Genomic DNA, 20,183 nt, shown 5'->3' on the forward strand with positions numbered 1-20,183 from the left:
AGAGGGGTTGAATTTTGTTCCGGTTGTGGAATTTTTTTTTTCTTGATTCAATTGGCTAATTAATTCTCCATGTACTTGGACAGATCTTATCTCTTTTATGTACTTAAAGTGGTTGAAGTTAACTTATTGTCTAAAAAGAAGACCAAAAAAAAACTAGGGAAATGCTTGCTCCATTGGTCCTATTTTAAGGTCCATTATGGTATTCGTTATATTTGGTTAGTTAGTCCATGCAGAGGAAATTGCACAGGGCTTCTATTTGGTCGCTTCCATTTAACCTATACCTACTTTTTTAAAACTTTTAACTTGTACCCACTTTTTAAATAATTTCAGCTCCTTTTCTCCTCCTTCGTTTTTTTCTTCTTTTTAAATTCCGTACTTTTAATGGCAATTTCTTCTTTCCCATTCCCATTATAACTTAGTAGGAGAGATTCCAATGGAGATTTCACATCTCTTATTTAACAACTTTAAATGGTTTATTCACTGTTCGTTTTCAAATGATAACCATTCATCCTATTAACTAGGAATAGAATCAAATAACTCTGCAGAAATTGACAATAGAAACTAAAAAGAAAGTCCAGTAAAGACTGTTGGAATAGAGGAGTCCAAGTTTTACCAACACTATGGATTTGCGATTCTTTGAATTGTTTTAATGTAGTGAATTTGACTATTGCAAAGTGATCCTTCACTCATTGATCCTCAGTTCTTTAAATTTCCACCAGTGAATATGGCGAAACGAGGCTTTCAACATACATATAAAGTTCACGTCTAAAACAAAACTCGACCTGGACCTTAGAACGCTTGAAACTGTTGCGTGTCGAATTATATATAACACTAAACTGGAACCATCTTTCGGTAAAATTTCATCATTCTAGAAGATGAATATTGGCCAAAGACCAAAATTACAAAACAAAAACTTCAGCGCTGAAGTTCGCCAATTACAAAACAAATACTTCAGCTCTAGAGCTGAAGTTCGCCAGTTACAAAACAAAAACTTCAGCTCTAGAGTTGAAGCTCGCCAGTTACAAAAACAAAAACTCTGAAGTTCGCGAGTTACAAAACAAAAACTTCAGCTCTAGAGCTGAAGTTCGCTAGTTACAAAAACAAAAACTTCAACACACTTGGTTCAACACACTTGCTACTTCAGGCCCGTCTACTATAATGCTGAAGTTTTGCGTGATTGCCTTTGCTACTTCAGCCCCGTATGCTGAAGTTATGCGAAAAAGCGGGTACGCTTGCAATTTTTTTTACAAAGCGAACACAAGTTAAAACGTGACACAAAAAGCGGGTATAGATACAATGCCCCGTTCAAGCTATGTTAACTTTTATTTGATCTAACTAGTATGAGATAGCCCATGCTGTGCATGGGCCCAATAATACTATGTTTAGGTTGTTCGAATTAGTATATGTAAATTTTCTTCTTAATTTATTTACATTTGTAATATAAATTTTATTTAAAATGTCAAGTTTTTAAAATAGTAATGGATAGTTTCTTAGATGATGCTATCTCTCGTTCAAAATAAGTGATTCTAAGTTTTTGACAAACTTATTAAGAGAAGCATTTAATAGCATTATCCTTTATATCTTCTTAAATTACTCTTTGAATATCCTCATATTTTGTAGATCATTTATTGGATCAAGGATAGATTTAGGAATATATTAATTAGTGCCTTTTTGATTTTTCAAAGCCATAATTACTTTTGCCAAATTAATTTAGCTAAAATAAATCATATTTTCGATCATAGGGAAGTCCATGAAAACTACTATGTTACTAGTAAGACACCATGTAATGCCTCGAAAGCATATATGTACTACATAAATATGCTGAAGTTACATAAATTTTGTACTTTATTATGAATATATATGATAATATCTTGGTTAAGTGTTCCTAGGGTTGCGCAGGAAAATGTGAAAAAAGCATATAGCGTGTACTTAAAGAATTAAGGTCCCAAACTGGAACTTGGTGGTATCTTTAGTAATAGTAAACAAGAAATAGCATCTACAAATGATATATCATTACTTCTAGTTATACCGTAAAGAGAATAATTGCTAGGAGGTATAGCAACTGTAGTTTCTTGAAATGACATTTTGGTGTAATGTGAAAAATGTATATAACTTGGGTTCTATTGGATTTCATATGCTCTTCTATACTAAAAGATTCTAAATCTACCGTTTTACTGTATTTGAGCACACACTTGGTGCTATAATAAATGAAATTGTACAGCCTTATTCATATAGAAGGAAGTATGCCTTTAATTTGTTTTATAAAATAAAAGATTTATCCTAATTATTTGATACGATTATAAATATATATAAAAATATAAAAAAAATTGAAAAATATGATTTTATATAGTTATTAATTTTACTACTTTCGTATATGTTTTAAATTATACACATAATCTGAGAAAGTTTATAAAATTTTCTTTATTGTAAAGATAGAAATTATTTTCTCACAAGAAAAGAAGGTTATTATTTTACCATTTTAAAAATTAAGCGTACGAAAATTTGTATTATTTATAAAAGATTAGAAAAATTATAAGTTGAGAAAATACATATCTTTACATAGATTTTTTTAATGAAATAATAGTGTATGTATTGATTTTATATGGTACACATGAACATGATAGTAAGATATATAAAGCGTGTTAAAAGTGAGTAGTATTTTAAGTAATTTGAGATAATTCTTAATTATGTAGATAATTGATTAATTGTGGGGATAACTATGATATTAAATAGGATTAAGTGGATAAAGAATTTTTTATAAGGTGCCACATGGCATTAAGCTAGGCTAAGGTGACACCAATGTGCATGATGAGTCATAACACAAATGGTGCCTTGATTACACGTGAAATATTCTTTGGTTGAATAAATTCCAAAAATGTTGCTGCAGATGGTTTGTCTCGTGAGACTGTACATAAGATATGAAAGTGTTAAAGAAAAAGCATGATGAGGAAATAAGTTTGACATATTACTAGCATCATATAAAGTAAACGAGAGGGTTGCACCCATTTTCTTCAAAAAATTCTGCAGAAAAAGATATTTGCTCTTCAACTACTGATTTTAAGAAGTCTACATTTTGATTTTCTTGGATCATAAATACTCCATTTAACAACAACAGGATTTCAGAACATCGATGTTGAAGGAAACAATATCCTTTTCACGTAGTATTATAGTTGTTCCCATTATTTTGGAATAGGCATAAAATTTACCAAATGAAGATTAGCATAAAGTTGATTCTGAGCCTATATATGCTGCTCAACCTTTGAGGTCTTCAAGTAAAATTTATTTTTGAGAACAAGACACTACCTGACAGTTTAATCATATGTTTGTCACAACAAACTTTTTGTACACATGGTTTTGATAGGATTTATGAATGGTAGTAACTTGATTTTTCTTGAAACAAAATTCATACGAGACTTCTTAGCATAATAGCAATGGGATATTGTGATTCTAAGGGAGTACGGTGCAATCTTTTTCAAGAATATTATATAGATTTTTCCCAATACCGATCTTGCCGTTACGTGTTTTGTCGCAATTGTCGTGTGTTAGAGGAATTGTTCAGAGAACCGGCTCAGGTATATTAAGGCTATCCCTTCCTTCTTTTTTTTGGCATGATCCGTACGATACAAACGAAACGAATAAATGCGCTACTTTCATAAATGACTCTATTCGTAGAAATATTAAAAATGCCTACGTTCTTGAACTCCCGTATGTCTTATTATTCTATCGTCTGTTCATGGGTCTCAGAAAATACGTAAGTTGATAAAGTTTATTTCATGATATTAATTAGAGGCATAATGGTCTTATGACGTACCAAGAGATTTTATTAACGTATTTCATATGCATTTCATGCATTTATACATGCACATTGACCCATGACCAGATGATGTTATATACGCGTATATATATATATATGTATATGGGATATGGGAAAAGGTTTTGGCGTTATATACGCACCACCACCTGATCAGCTGGTATACGTTGATGATTTGCCCACAGTGGTCGAGATGGTATGATGGGATGCCCTCAGAGGCGTGATGATGTTATGGTGTTATATACGCCTATATATATATATATATGTATGTATGTGTATGGGATATGGGAAAGGTTATGGTGTTATATGCGCACCACCACCTGGTCAACTGGTATAGATGATGATTTTGCCCACAGTGGCTGAGATGATATGATGGGATGCTTTTATGATATTATGTACGTACAGACCTATGCATTACATGACATTTATACGCATATGCATGATACTATAAGTATTTCATAATTTACAGAGCTATCCAGACTTACAGGCTGAGTCCTTTACTCCATGTTTCTTCCATGCTCTTTATATATTTATTTACATGTCTTACATACTCAGTACCTGGGTTACAATAGGAAGTTGTCCCCAGCAGAGTCGCCAGAGCTGTCGCACCTCCTTTTTACCGCGCCCGCGTGGGCGCGTGGGGGAGTTTTCTCCAATTGAAGGACAGTCGAAACGGGATTTATTTAATTATTTAAGAGTCGCCACCTGAGAATTTTAAGGCATCCCAAATCACCAATTTTAATCCCTGAATCGAGGAGAATATGACTCTGTTTATTATTCTGCGAACCAGAAATCCTGAGTAAGGAATTCTGTTAATCCGGAAGAAGGTGTTAGGCATTTCCGAATTTCGTGGTTCTAGCACGGTCGCTTAACTGTTTTTATTATTGGCTTAATTATCTTGATTTTTATTAAATATACTTTTATTACGTAATTTTACTACCGCTTATACTTATTGTGATTAAGGACCCTTCTTTGAATCGAATTACGCGTACGTATATTCGTGTTATAAATTTAAAAATACGAAATTATGTCACGCGTACGTGTACACGATAACTTTTGATAATATATTTATTAAACAATCATTTTTTCGAAATTGTGTCGAATCAAGAATTTTTTTTTTTTAATAGTGAACCGCACATCTCGGTTTTTTTATGAAATTGATTTAACGCCTTTGGAAAAATCCTTTTCTTAAATATTCGCTCGAAATTGCGCGTACGCATAATCCGAATTTGCTTTTAAAAATATAATCAGGGTACGCGAACGCATCCCTAATTGCGCAAAATATTTGTAATGGTTTAGGGATTTTCCACAAATTGTTTATTATATTCATATATTTTTTATGTGAAAATCATGAGAAACTCCCATTTTAGAGGCCTATAAATTCTTTGAAAAGAATTCGCAATCTATTAAAGGTTGCCCGTTGATTATAATTTCCGAGTATAAATTATATTCATTCCAACTATTCAAATTCAAAGAACAGAATAAAAATATGATTAATACTATTTTTTTAACAAATATGACATATATATATATGCCAAAGAATAAATTGCATATGAAACTGAAAATGAATGATTCATAAAGGAAGGAAATATTTTCCAAGAATTTTCATTATTTACTAGGTGCAAATTCTATTTTTAATTACCATTGATATAAAGTGTGGCAATTTATGATTATACATCTCAACTTATTCTCATATACTCGTTTTTAATATAATAGGCGAAATTATTTTAATTAATTATGCTTATGATTAAATGTAAGATATATATAATCAAACCGATTGGATTCTCAATTTATGAGAACCCTTGTTACTAACTTTCACATTATAACAATTCCTAGGCCATTTGTTATTTTAAGAAAGAGAACAAATCTACCTAATTGACTTAATAAAGTAATATTGCATACAACATTATTCGCCCTATTTTGACGTTTGCAAACATAGCGGAGGATACTAATGCAACTTCCAACTATTGATGTTAACCATAATCATTACTACGCCATATATGAATAAAATACAACCAATCATTATCTAGCCTTAATCCACAACCAAATAATCGAAATACACTAACCACTCATTTTCTTGATATTTTCAGAATACTTTATACCTATCTAACAATGTCGTAAGACTTAATTAATAGCCAACTTCATGCCAAATTCCCTATCTTAACAATTCAACCATAACTGTACCTTAATGAAATTCTGGAATAGGTAATATTATTACAACACTTATATGAATTTCAAAAGAATGATCAACTGATAATTAACATGTCAAGCATACTTCTATATGAAACAACATGAAACGAAAACTGAAATTTATAATAACAAACTTAGATAAATGGAAAAATAGAACTACAATTCAAGCTTCATTGATTTGTCATGCTGAATCTCTTTCCAACATAGAATTTAAGAAATAAGTACCTGGAAATGAAGGTAGAAGAAGTAAATTTTCAGCAGTTGCAGCAGTAACAAAACCAGCAGAATATACCAATAACACAACAAGTCTGAACAAGACCCGTTAACCCAGATGAATAGTGACAGAAACTTGAAGGAAAGATTTCAGATTTTCTGACTGAATAATATCCACCAAAAAAAAAACAACGGACAGATTCTAGAAAGATAACATTTTTTCAGATTTTCAGTTTCTTCCTGTTTCGGATTCCTATTTCTGATTTTTTCTGTTTCTGTTTTCTTCTCTTCTTTCCTTTCTTAAAATCTGATCTAAATCTGATTTTTCCTTCTTTTTACAATCTGATCTTAAAATCTGATTTTTCCTCCTCAATTTCACACTCTCTTTTTCTCCTTTCTTTTTCTTTCTTAAAATCTTCTGTTTTTCAGATTTTTTCTTTTTTCTCCTAAATCAGATTTCTTCAATCTCAAATCTTCCTAAAGTCTCCTTGTTAAAATCTGATTTCTTTTTCCTTTCAAATCAGATTTTTCTCTTCCTATTTTTCTTCTTCCTATTTTTTCTTCTTCCTATTTTTCTTCTGAAGGACTCCCTCTCTAAAAAACTCCTCCTTTCAGTCTGTCCAGCTCCCTGTATTTATACAGGCTGGTCCTATACAGTTTTGTGCTGGATGGACCCTTTTCTCCTTTAAAATCAGAAAGTTTTTCCATTAAAACTACTTTTGAATAATTTAAAACTAAGTGCTATTTATCCTGTTTTTCAGCAGCCCCATTATCCCTTGTTCCCCATTATTACTTAAATTATAGCCACTATCATATTATTGAAAGCACACTATCACATTACCCTACTGTTTCATTCTAAAATAAACCTGAAATCCTTCTGTAATTACAGCCCTTAAACTAAAATCAGAATATGTTGCAAAACAGATTTTAAAGTCTGCTTTAACAGTTATAACCAGTCCTAGTATTAAAGACAGTACATCACATTTATGCACAAGAGTTGAATTAAGATAGATGATTCTCAATTGAATACTGAACCTGAATAATACCCACTAACATTACACAGAATATGCAGGATCATTTCGACTGAGATTCAAAACTGAACCAAAAGAATAAACAAATATAGGAGCATTGTCAATATACTGACAATGCCCTGAAACTCAATGCTCAGAAATCAACACATATACAGCATTCATTTGAATTTACTGGTTTGTTAAACAAGAACTAACTGCTTAACAATAACTAATTAACTGGTTATAACAAAATAATCTATTCAAAATAGGCTATCTCAGTCAACATTTCCAAAAGCAAGATTCATAATACAACTAATCGACGAACTTAATCGAGTCGATTACACACATTGTACATAATCACAATCAACAGAAATAATTCACATTTAGAATCAAGTTGACGGGTAGGGGACAGTATAACAAAATTTGACTAGAAAATTATGAAAAATTAAACAAACTAATGAAACGAACATAGAATACACATAGAATGCACATAAGAAACAGAAATTACCTCTGAACCTTTAAATTCAACTGAACTCAACTCGACTTGGATTTGGACTTTGTTTGAAATCAAACAGACCTTAGTCGAAGTATTTTCCACTGAAAATACTTCGACTAAGGTCGATTAAACCTCAATCTTTATTCAATCTGGACAGAATCCAAAAGTCTGGTATTTTTAGGGTTCTTGAAAGTTCGATTTGGGATTTACTCATTTCTGGTTAGATTCGAGGGAAACCAAAGATGTTCTAGGCACGAGGGAGGTCAGGGGGTAACTGGTGTGAGTTTGAAGTAGGTTGGGATAAGGTCAGGTTGTACTCGAATCTTCAAATGAAGATTCAAGTAGTTCCAGTATGATTCGAACCATGCAACTAACAGATCCTTGGTGAGGGAATTTAGGAGAAACTGTGGTGTTATTTTGGAGGTCATCGGAGAAGAGAAGGTTTTCAGGCCAACCTTCGATTTAAGATTCGAAGAGTTGGGGCCTGATTCGAAGGAAACCAATGTTAGATCTGTGTAGAGGATGTTCAGGGGATTCTAGGGTGTTATTTTGGTGACCGGCGGCGTTGATGCCGCCGGGTTTCAGGCGGTGGTAACTTCGCAAAAAATATATTAATTATTCTATAACAATTATTTAACACAAAACATCAATCACACAATGGAATATTTAAAATAGAACTATTGCATATTTTTTGTGATTTTGTTTAAATTATCTTTTAAAATACATAATTAAATCCTATATGCATGCAACATGTATTTTATTTTAATTTTCATTTCATTATGAAAAAGTAAACATTTACGGACATAACACAAATATTTAACACCACGCAAACTCAAAAATTACACAGTAAAAGAAATTTTTTTTTTTATTTATTTTGGAGTAGTTTTTCGTAAGGCAAAAATCACGTGCTCACAGCTGCCCCTCTTTGTGCGGAAACTCGAAGAGTTTTCGTGCAAAGATAAAGTGAGCGGATACGAGCGATTTTTGCCCGTTCGAATACTCCGTGGGAAGCATTTTTAGAAAGATTTGACCGAACCTCTGCTTCAAAGGTTTCCTACATATCCTTGGCTATAAAGGAATCAGGTCAATGTAGTTCGAGAATTTTGGGTAGCTGGGACTACCGTGGGACTGTGATGTTACTGCTGCTTCGTGCTGTTTTTACTGCTTGCTGACCTCCTTATTACACCTTACTTTAAAGGAAATACATAAAGCTAAACTAGACTATGGTACATGAATTATAAAAGATCTTATCTAGATCATGCCCTTGTGTTTCTTGTTGTCTTGATATCTTGGTGACTCTTGGGCATTTGGCTTATTCCGTATTCCTTTTCATTGTGTCCCATATTTTCTTTTGGGACTCTTGTTGTTTCTTGCTGGGGATTTTGTTGGACTCCTCTGCTTTATTGATTCTAAGTGTGCTCCTTTATCATATGAGCGGGCTTTTGATTTCAACACTTCAATTGTATTCCCTCGTTCTCCAGGTGGGTGCCTTGACTGTTTCTTTTCTTTCTTCATCCTCATTCTCCAGGTGGACGCCTGACTTCTTTTTAACTTCTTCATCCTCGTTCTCCAGGTGGACGCCTGACTTCTTTCTTTTCTTCATCCTCATTCTCCAGGTGGACGCCTGACTTCTTCTTTTCTCATCCTCATTCTCCAGGTGGACGCCTGACTTCTTCTTCTCTCATCCTCATTCCCCAGGTGGACGCCTGACTTCTTCTTTCCTCATCCTCATTCTCCAGGTGGACGCCTGACTTCTTCTTTTCTCATCCTCATTCTCCAGGTGGACGCCTGACTTCTTTAATTCTCATCCTCATTCTCCAGGTGGACGCCTGACTTCTTTAATTCTCATCCTCATTCTCCAGGTGGACGCCTGACTTCTTTAATTCTCATCCTCATTCTCCAGGTGGACGCCTGACTTCTTTAATTCTCATCCTCATTCTCCAGGTGGACGCCTGACTTCTTCTTTTCTCATCCTCATTCTCCAGGTGGACGCCTGACTTCTTCTTTTCTCATCCTCATTCTCCAGGTGGACGCCTGACTTCTTTAATTCTCATCCTCATTCTCCAGGTGGACGCCTGACTTCTTTAATTCTCATCCTCATTCTCCAGGTGGACGCCTGACTTCTTTAATTCTCATCCTCATTCTCCAGGTGGACGCCTGACTTCTTTAATTCTCATCCTCATTCTCCAGGTGGACGCCTGACTTCTTCTTTTCTCATCCTCATTCTCCAGGTGGACGCCTGACTTCTTCTTTTCTCATCCTCATTCTCCAGGTGGACGCCTGACTTCTTTAATTCTCATCCTCATTCTCCAGGTGGACGCCTGACTTCTTTAATTCTCATCCTCATTCTCCAGGTGGACGCCTGACTTCTTTAATTCTCATCCTCATTCTCCAGGTGGACGCCTGACTTCTTTAATTCTCATCCTCATTCTCCAGGTGGACGCCTGACTTCTTTAATTCTCATCCTCATTCTCCAGGTGGACGCCTGACTTCTTCTTTTCTCATCCTCATTCTCCAGGTGGACGCCTGACTTCTTCTTTTCTCATCCTCATTCTCCAGGTGGACGCCTGATTTCTTTAATTCTCATCCTCATTCTCCAGGTGGACGCCTGACTTCTTTAATTCTCATCCTCATTCTCCAGGTGGACGCCTGACTTCTTTAATTCTCATCCTCATTCTCCAGGTGGACGCCTGACTTCTTTAATTCTCATCCTCATTCTCCAGGTGGACGCCTGACTTCTTTAATTCTCATCCTCATTCTCCAGGTGGACGCCTGACTTCTTCAATTCTCATCCTCATTCTCCAGGTGGACGCCTGACTTCTTCAATTCTCATCCTCATTCTCCAGGTGGACGCCTGACTTCTTTAATTCTCATCCTCATTCTCCAGGTGGACGCCTGACTTCTTTAATTTCTTCATCCTCATTCTCCAGGTGGACGCCTGACTTCTTCTTTTCTCATCCTCATTCTCCAGGTGGACGCCTGACTTCTTCAATTCTCATCCTCATTCTCCAGGTGGACGCCTGACTTCTTTTTCTCATCCTCATTCTCCAGGTGGACTCCTGACTTCTTTTTCTCATCCTCATTCTCCAGGTGGACGTCTGACTTCTTTAATTCTCATCCTCATTCTTCAGGTGGATACCTGACTTCTTCTTTTCTTCATCCTTATTCTCCAAGTGGATGCCTGACTTCTTTAATTCTTCTTTACCAGGTATTTCCTGACACAAATATTGTACTTGCCCCTGTTTTAAATCAAAGAAAACTTCGTTAGTTTAAAGCAGGGTGGTTGGCTGGGGTATTCTTGCCGATGGTGATGCTTCTCTTCGTCTCTTTTTATTGCCTTAGAATGGTTGAAAAGACTATTTTGTCCTTGTAATTGATCCTTGACTATAGGATTCCCCTCTGTATGTTTTCCTTCAAACCTTTTTAACTGTAATCATATGTCCTTTCTGACTTTGCTGATCCACTTTTGATTTCACCTTTCTTACACCCATATCTTTTATCTCCCACCTTTCGTGGCCGTATTTTGTAACCTTGGATCTTGGTAGTATACCTTGACATTCCTTCTTATTTGTTTGGAAATAAACTTATCCCAAAGTTTTTAGAAAAGTAAGATTATTAGTGACAAAATAACGCTGATTTCGACAATTATAGAATGAAAAGAAAAATCCAAGTTTGGATGACTGTTGGAGAAAGAATAAAAACTTATCTGATTGGAGTTACCGGCACCAATGATCAGGGTATGCATTTCGGATTAATCAACCCAGTCTTTTAATCAATCTCCTTTCAATTGTCTCAAAGAGTTTTCATCGATAAACTTTCCTCATTTTTTCACTTCCTTTTTGCCTTAGGGTGCCTATGAAGGTTTTCACCAATAAGACTCTCTCATTTTACTTTTCTCTCAACTTCCGTCGCCTTATGGTGCCCGTGTGGGTTTTCACCTATAAGACTCTCTCATTTTTACTTTCTTTTCTTGTTTGTATCAGAGTGTTATGAACCATCTTCATTTGCTTGATTCAGCATTTTTCTAAGATTGGTCGAAAGGTCTTTCTGGTATGGGGTTAGAAATGAAAAAGGTATTAAAAGCTAAACAGTTCTGGTATGGGTTTAAAATTACAACTCTTGGAATCTTTTTCTTATTTCCAATACAATCTCTGCCCCAGTTTTTGATTGGGGTCGCTTGACATAACTTTTTTGTGCACATCATGTATATTGTGCACCCTATGACCGAGCCGTGAGGCGCCTACGTATCCTTCTTTGAGGAATCAGGTCAAACGTAGTTCACCAATGATAGTGATTTTTTTTTATTGCTTCCAAGAGGGGGTAGGAAAGAAACAAGTATGGCTCAAAGGGGGAAAAAAAGGTATAGTGTTTGGATAGCAGAATAAATGGCCTTTGTCATTCCAATCTTCGAAATAATGCTAAATACAAACATTCAAAAATTTTATGCATAATATCTCTTTACCGTGTCAGAATTGATCGCCATATCTATGCATTTGCCTTCAATATCTTTTAAACATAGTGCACCATTCGATAATACTCTGGTCACAATGAATGGTCCTTGCCAATTAGGGGCAAATTTGCCTTTTGCCTCGACCTGATGTGGAAGAATACGTTTCAGCACATGCTGACCTACTTCAAACTTCCGGGGACGCACCTTTTTATTGTATGCTCTTTCTATTCTTCTTTGATATAATTGACCTTGACATACTGCGGCCAATGGTTTTTCATCAATCAAGTTTAACTGTTCCAGACGGGTTTTGACCCATTCATCATCATCAATCTTTGCTTCGACGATGATCCGAAGGGAAGGAATCTCAACTTCTGCGGGAATTACTGCTTCAGTGCCGTATACCAACAAATAAGGAGTTGCTCCTACTGAAGTGCGAACAGTAGTGCGGTATCCCAATAATGCAAATGGTAATTTTTCATGCCATTGTTTTGAACCTTCTATCATTTTCCGAAGTATCTTCTTTATGTTGTTGTTGGCTGCTTCTACTGCTCCATTCGCCTTGGGCCGATATGGGGTAGAGTTACGATGTGTAATCTTAAACTGTTGACATACTTCCTTCATTAAGTTGTTGTTAAGATTAGCACCGTTATCTGTGATGATCACCTTCGGGATTCCGAATCGACATATGATATTTGAATGGACAAAATCGACCACAGCTTTCTTGGTCACTGATTTGAATGTCTTGGCCTCAACCCATTTGGTAAAATAATCAATAGCTACCAGAATGAACCTGTGCCCATTGGATGCTGTCGGCTCAATTGGTCCAATCACATCCATGCCCCAGGCAACGAAGGGCCATGATGCCGACATTGTGTGCAACTCGGATGGTGGAGAATGAATCAAATCTCCGTGTATTTGGCATTGATGACACTTGCGCACAAAACTGATACAATCTCGCTCCATGGTAAGCCAATAGTAACCGGCTCGGAGGATTTTCTTTGCCAATACATATCCACTCATGTGGGGTCCGCAAACTCCTGAATGTACTTGAGACATGACAGCTGCAGCTTGTCTGGCATCTATGCATCTTAATAATCCAAGATCTGGTGTTCTTTTATACAAAACTCCTCCGCTTAAGAAGAATCCATTTGCCAATCGCCTAATGGTCCTCTTTTGATCTCCTGTGGCTTGTGCGGGATATATCCCCATCCTGATATACTCCTTGATGTCGTGGAACCATGGTTCACCATCAAATTCTTCTTCAACCATATTGCAATAAGCGTGCTGATCGTGGACTTGAATATGTATTGGATCTACATAAGCTTTGTCCGGATGGTGCAACATTGATGCCAGGGTAGCCAATGCATCGGCAACCTTATTATGGATTCTTGGAATATGTTGGAATTCCACTGATTGAAACCGCTGACAAAGATCATGTAGACATTCTCGGTATGGTATGAGCTTCAAGTCTCGGGTTTCCCATTCTCCTTGAATTTGATGTACCAAAAGATCCGAATCTTCCATGACTAAGATTTCTCGGATACCCATGTCTGCGGCTAGCCTTAACCCCAAAATACAAGCTTCATATTCAACCATATTATTGGTGCAATGAAATCGCAATTAAGCCGTAACAGGATAGTGATGCCCTGTTTCAGAAATGATTACAGCTCCTATTCCGACTCCTTTCATGTTAGCGGCTCCATCGAAGAAAAGTTTCCAGCCAGGCTTTTCAATTCGCTCCACCTCGTCGATATGCATTGTTTCTTCGTCAGGAAAATAAGTTTTCAACGGCTCATATTCCTCATCGACCGGGTTTTCGGCTAAATGATCGGCCAGTGCTTGAGCCTTCATTGCAGTTCGAGTCATATAGATGATGTCGAATTTTGTGAGCAATATCTGCCACTTTGCAAGTCTTCCCGTTGGCATAGGCTTTTGAAAAATGTATTTCAATGGATCCAACCGAGAAATGAGGTAAGTAGTGTAGGATGACAAATAGTGTTTCAATTTTTGAGCTACCCATGTTAGGGCGCAACATGTCTTTTCCAAATGAGTATACTTAACCTCATAAGCTGTGAACTTCTTGCTAAGGTAGTAGATGGCCTGTTCTTTTCTGCCAGTGAGGTCATGTTGCCCCAATACACAACCAAATGAATTTTCCAAAACCGTCAAGTAAAGAATCAAAGGTCTTCCTGGCTCTGGTGGGACCAACACGGGTGGGTTTGACAAGTACCCTTTTATTTTATTGAACGCTTCTTGACACTCATCGGTCCATTTGACCGCAGCATCCCTTTTTAACAATTTGAAAATTGGCTCACAGGTTGTTGTGAGCTGAGCAATAAACCTGCTGATGTAATTTAACCTTCCCAACAAACTCATTACTTCAGTTTTGTTTCTTGGAGGTGGCAGTACCCTTTGATCTTTGATGGGTTTAGCTCGATGCCTCGTCGACTGACTATGAATCCCAGCAACTTTCCAGATGGAACTCCAAATGCGCACTTGGCAGGGTTAAGCTTGAGGTTGTACCTGCGAAGTCTTAAGAAGAACTTCCTCAAATCCCCAACGTGGTTGGCCTGATGCTTTGATTTTATGATCACATCGTCCACGTATACCTCAATCTCCTTGTGTATCATATCATGAAACACTGTGGTCATTGCTCTCATATAGGTTGCTCCGGCGTTCTTTAAACCGAATGGCATTACCCGGTAGCAATAAGTTCCCCATGGTGTGATGAATGCCGTCTTTTCTGCATCTTCTTCATCCATTAGAATTTGATGATACCCGGCATAACAAGCCACGAAAGACCCTATATCATGCTTGGCACAATTGTCGATCAAAATATGGATATTAGGTAATGGGAAATTATCCTTTGGACTTGCTTTGTTGAGATTGCGATAGTCGACGCATACTCTAATTTTGCCGTCTTTCTTTGGTACAGGAACGATATTAGCCAACCAAACAGGATATCGAGTGACTCGAATGACCTTTGCTTCCAATTATTTGGTGATTTCTTCCTTAATTCTCACACTCATGTCAGGCTTGAATTTTCTCAGCCTCTGCTTGACAGGAGGCACCGTTGGATCGGTGGGCAATTTGTGAACCACTAAATCAGTGCTCAGTCCCGGCATGTCGTCATACGACCATGCAAAAACATCTTTGAATTCTATGAGTGCTTTAATTAACTCCTCTCGGATCTTTGGTTCGAGATGGACACTTATTTTAGTTTCTCGGATATTACTCGTGTCCCTTATATTGATGTCCTCGGTATCACTCAAGTTAGGTTTGATTTTTTCCTCAAAGTGAATTAACTCTTTACTAATCTCTTCAAAAACCTCATCTTCATCATATTCTGATTCATAATCACAATATATTTCTTGAATTAATATTTTGGAACCAGATTGATTTTTAAGACGGGGCTGAGGATTCCTCATGCATGCCATATCACTAGAGCCAGCGTAAAAGGAACTGTATAGGAAAGAAAAAGAAAAGAAAACTATCAGGAATGATAAAAGGAAACTGCTTTTTTATTGGATGAATGAAAGATAACAAGGTTTTGCACACTTCAAACAAACTGTAAGATAAGCTTTGGGATTACAACCCTGAAGTAACCCAAACAAACTGAAAGAAAATCAAAATAAACTACCAAGACTCCTTTCGAATTGGGAGAAGAGTGGCTTTCCAATTATTGAGCTTTGTTTCTGGCCCAACGAATTGAACTTCTGCGTTGCTACACCCTTCTCCGCTTTCCAACATATTCACATCACTAAACAATTTCTCGAACCTTTCAATTAATTCCTTCTTAGGATTGATCCGGGATTTAGGAATTGTTGTTATCGGGCGATTTTTAGCACCGGTCTTGACAAAATACTTTGACAGATATGGGACTGGTTTTGGAAGAACCCATGCTTGGTGTTTCAGCTTCCTAGCCTTTATCACGTCATTGGCAGTGGGTATGAACCCCAAACCGAATGTTCCCTAGTTCTCGGGGAGAGATACTGGTTGTATAATTCCTTGCAAAGATAAACCCAGACCTTTGCCGGGTATAAAGCCATTCTTTAACATTTCATAAGCTACCATGACTGATGCAGAGGATATCTTTGGATTTAGAAGGTATTTCCCCTCTGGAATTTTCTCTATCGACACTGTGTCGGTCACTTGGTATACCCATGGTCCCTGGTCCTTTTCTGTTCCCTCAACCGGTACAATGGTACTGCTTTGAGCATTTAAACTTTCTTCTCCATACACGACTACTTCTTGATGATCACATTCAAACTTGACAGCCTGATGTAGTGTTGATGGGACTGCTTTAGCAGCATGGATCCATGGTCGTCCCAACAACAAGTTGTAAGAAACAGTTATGTCCAACACTTGGAATTCCATTGTGAATTCAACTGGCCATATTGTTTGTTCCAACACTATGTTGCCAAATAAATCTCTGTTTCCACCGTCAAATCCCCGTACGCAAATACTATTTTTCTAGATCCTCTCCTCTTTAATTTTTAATTTGCTTAAAGTGGAGAGAGGGCAGATATTTGCACTTGACCCATTGTCAACCAATACCCGGGTTACTACGAAGTTTTCACATTTCACGGTGAGGTAAAGAGCTCTGTTGTGCTCAATACCTTCCACAGGTAATTCGTCATCAGCAAATGTAATTCTGTTTGTCTCAAAGATTCTGTTGGCTATTTTTTCCAAATGATTTACAGAGATCTTTTCAGGAACATGAGCCTCATTCAGGATTTTCATCAAAGCCAGACGGTGCTCCTCTGAATGGATCAGTAATGACAATAATGAAATTTGAGCGGGGGTCTTCTTTAATTGATCTACAACAGAATAATCATGGAGTTTCATTTTTCTTAAAAAATCTTCCGCCTCTTCTTCCGTCACAGCTCTCTTTGTTGGTGTTGGATTATTTTTAGTTTTTCTTAACTCTTCGGGAGTAAAACATCTTCCCGAACGAGTCAAGCCTTGCACCTCACACACTTCTTCCTTGATTTCTTTTCCCTTGTACATTACAGTCAACCGTTCATAGTTCCATGAGATGGCTTTGTTGTTGATGACCGGCAGCTGCATTACAGGTACAATAATAACCCGATCTGTACGGGCTCCTTCCACGAATACAATGGGTTTGTTAGCAACCCCTGGTACTATCACTTTCGGCCTTTCTTGTTTTGCGACAACTTTGCTCGATGATCCCTCATCGACTATCATAGATGGTTCATCACCATTTTTGTTCTGCATAGACACCGGCTTCTCCTCCATTAACTGCTTATCTGGCTTGGTTTCATGAGACTTGATCATCATGACAGTTTGTGACGGCTTCTTTGTCTCCCCGTCAGCTTGTATGATTTCTATCATATTAGCCTCTTGATGGGCTGACATTGGATTTCTATTGATATTTGGGGCTTCAGGGGTTTGAACCTCAATTTTATTAGTATCAATCAGCTCTTGTATTGCATTTTTCAAATGCCAGCATTTTTCCGTATCATGGCCTGGTGTACCGGAGCAATATTCACAGCTAATGGTGTAATCCAGATTCTTTGGAGGAGGATTGGGTAGTTTGGATTGTATTGGTCTCAGCATGTCTAGCTGTCTCAGCCTGTGGAACAGACTAGTGTAAGACTCTCCCAATGGAGTGTAAGTTTTCTTTTTCTGTTCCCTTTCTCCCCTGAATGCTGGCCTAGGCCTGAAACCTGGTCCTGGATAGGCTCGTGGGTAAGTATTTGGTGTGACAGGAGCACGCCAATTGGTGTGAACAAGTGGCTGATTGTTTGCTTGAGCATGGTTAATGGAAAAATGAGGCTCTGAAGGGTGATAGTAGTGTTGAGATGAATCATGGTGGTAAGCTGATTGGCAAGGTCGTTGTTGATTATAGTAAAGCGGTGAACCTCTGGGTCCCGACCAAATTCCTGAATCAACTACGGCTGCTTCCTCCCTCTTCTTTCTTCCGATTCCTCCTACCCCGTCTTGAATAGCTTGAGTAGTTACCTTAATTGCTGAATAGCTCATGATTTTATTTGTCTTGAGGCCTTCTTCCACCATACCTCCCATCTTGACTACTTCGTTGAATGATTTCCCAACCGCTGAAACCAAATGGGCATGGTAAGTCGGTTCCAAGGCTTGGAGGAAGTAGTCTACCATTTCGCTCTCCTTCATAGGAGGATCCACTCTTGCTGCCTGTTCTCTCCACTGAAAACCATACTCTCTGAAACTTTCATTATGTTTCTTCTCAAATTTTGTCAAAGATAATCGATCTGGGATGATTTCCAGATTGTATTGGAAATGGTATGCGAATGCCTGTGCCAGGTCATCCCAGGTGTACCATCTCCCATGGTCCTGGCGTGTATACCACTCCAAAGCTGATCCGCTTAAACTTTGACTGAAGTAAGCCATTAATAATTCATCTTTTCCCCCAGCTCCTCGCATCTTGCTACAGAAACCCCTTAAGTGGGCTACTGGGTCGCCGTGCCCGCTGTATAGGTCAAATTTGGGCATCTTGAAACCGACTGGCAATTGTACATTGGGGAATAAGCATAAGTCTTTGTATGCTACACTGACTTGCCCGCCTAATCCTCGCATGTCTCTGAACGATTGTTCTAGACTCTTGACCTTCCTGAACATCTCTTCTTGTTCAACATTTTTAGTTGGCTTGTCAATTTCGGTTGGGAGATCAAAACGAGGAGTAGTTGAATGAATTTCGGAAGCTTTGAGGGTGGGCTCCGGGGGCAATATTGGTTGTCCTGGGCCTGGAATGTAGGCTCACTAGGAGATTTGTGGAATGTAGCAAGGGGAGGTGCTACGAAAATAGGAGTCATAGGTGGAGGAAAATATGGAACGGGTTTCGGAGGTGGAGACTGCGGTGTCTGAGAGGTGGTGCCTCGGTAGTGCTGGTAAATGGGGAAGTTTGGGGATAATTTAGTGGTGATATTATCCTGAGTTTGGGTCATTGATGGAGCAGGGTTATTTGGGTAAGATGGGGGTAGCTGTCCTGTAAACCATGCTTGGTACATCTCAGCCATTTGTTGTTTGAGCTTAAACATCTCTTCTTTCATTTTCCCGACATCCATCTCCTCTAGCTCCATACCTGTGTCAACATCTGGGATAGACATACTTTCGGGTATTGGTCCTTTTGATCTTGTGTGATAGTGATAATACGCCAGTATACTCTTTAGAGAAACTAACTGCTTGAATTCTGGAAACGAACAAACTTGTTAGTTTTGAGAGTTTAACACATATATAATCACATGTTGAGATGCAATGCTCCTAGACAAATAATCCCTTTCTATTATGCATTTGCTCGGTTGCTTGTGTCGTCCCAGCTTTCTTGAAAATTGTCATTCACTTTTATTTACTATATATATCTTTTATTATGGTGGTCGAATCTTAGAGATTGCCTACGTATCATGCCTCACATGAATCAGACCTTGCGTAGTTCGGACTAAAGGCAATCACTTTTATTCATTACACAAAGATGGAATTACATTTGAAAACTTTAAGAAAATGGCTTGAAACACACACACTTAAATCAAAATAAAAGATACAATTCTTAACACCTCACAACATGCCCCACTTTCCACTTTTGTTGTCAAATATTGGATTATCTGCTCAATGTGGGGCTTGACCTGGATGGCCTCCCAGCGTACGATACATCCTTTCCAACTCCATTGCTAGATGACGAGCAAAAGTGGGCGCATGCTCTGTAAACCTTTCATAATCCATTCCTTGGCAGTTTACATAACTTTGAGATGTGAAGACTGCCAAGTCGTGGATTTGTGCCCTGAAACCTTGGAGACGTTGGTCTTGGTCTTGCAATTGCTGCTGACGAGTGGTGGCTATATCTCTGACACGGTTTTCACGATCTAGAGCTGATTCTAACAAAGCTCGGAGTCTGGCCTGCTCTAATCTTGCTTGCGATCTTTCCCTATCGAGGTCTGCTTGTTGATGTTCTCTGTTGCATCTTCTTGCCTCTTCTAGTTGTGCACGAAGCTGGTCTTCTGATAGCATCCAATAGTCTTT

Source organism: Nicotiana tabacum, chromosome 8 (assembly GCF_000715075.1).
Source record: "Nicotiana tabacum cultivar K326 chromosome 8, ASM71507v2, whole genome shotgun sequence".
NCBI lineage: Eukaryota > Viridiplantae > Streptophyta > Magnoliopsida > Solanales > Solanaceae > Nicotiana > Nicotiana tabacum.